Raw genomic sequence first — 1,278 nt, forward strand, 5'->3', positions numbered from 1 at the left:
TAGGCTACAATGAGAAGGAAGGAAAAACTGCGTTTTTTTATCGAACTTTTATTCGACACTGTTTTTTTCTATTGCGCCACACATCTATCGATCGATATATATCGTTATTGAATTATCGCCCAGCCCTAGTGATATCTGTGGCATACAGAAATATGCTCAGTGCCTTACAGCAAGAAGGTTCCGGGTTCGATTCCCTGCTCGGGGTCTTTCTGCATGGATTTTGCAAGTTCTGTCCGGGTTCTCTCCACAGTCTAAAAACATGACTGTTAGGTTAATTAGCTTCTTGAAATTCTCCATAGGCGTGAGTGTGTGTGTGTGAATGGTAGTTTGTCCTGTTTGTCTCTGTGTTGCCCTGTGATGGACTGGTGGTCCTGGTGCCTACCTCCAGCTGTGGAGATAGGCAGCAGGACCCCTTGCGACCCCGCTTGGGATAAGCGTGACAGAAAATGGATGAATCAATTAATTAATTAATGGAAAAGTTTTAAACATGTTGTTAAAACAATTTGTTGGTTTAGCCTGTCGCATACTCTTAATTCTGCGCTAAAGTCTCAAAGAGAGGAGTTAACCTCTGGATGAAGTTTAATGTCATAGCAACATTAATCTGCTTCTCCAGGTCTCAGAGTAGTTGATCAGGATCTTTGTGGATTCAAGATCATTTAATTAGGTGGAATGGATTGATTTAGTGTACTAAAACAGGAAATGCTCAATTAAAGAAAACAAGAACAAACCAACTGACGATCTTTTGTGGAGATATTGTATTGTTGGGTTCATAAATTGTTTTAAAAAATAGAATGCTTGGAGTTTATCTTATTTAGATTGTCTAGTTATCCTGAGCTATCTCTATAGTTATGCTGCTATAGGCTTAGACTGCTGGAGGACATAGGAACCCTCATTTCATCACTCTACTAGGCAAATATGAAACCACCAGTTAACTCTTGGTTTAAAATTAAAGCTTTGAACAGAGTGGTAGATTCCAGAATGCAGTAGTAGGAGAAATAAGTAAACTGCATTAAAAATACATTCATAGATAGAGGGAAAATAACAACAACCCCAACAGTCACTTATCATACAATATATAACTTGTCTATCAATTACATTTTTTGACTTGTGTAAGTAAAGCTGGTTTATGACAACTGGTAGACACCCTGTCTACTTTTAAGGGTAGGCTTAAAACTTGCCTTTTTGATAAAGCTGGTAGTTAGAGAGACTCCGGTTATCCTGAGCTATCTCTATAGTTATGCTGCTATAGGCTTAGACTGCTGGAGGACATAGGGACCC

Source organism: Cyprinodon variegatus, unplaced genomic scaffold, assembly GCF_000732505.1.
Source record: "Cyprinodon variegatus isolate N-32 unplaced genomic scaffold, C_variegatus-1.0 Scaffold1602, whole genome shotgun sequence".
Taxonomy (NCBI): Eukaryota; Metazoa; Chordata; class Actinopteri; order Cyprinodontiformes; family Cyprinodontidae; genus Cyprinodon; species Cyprinodon variegatus.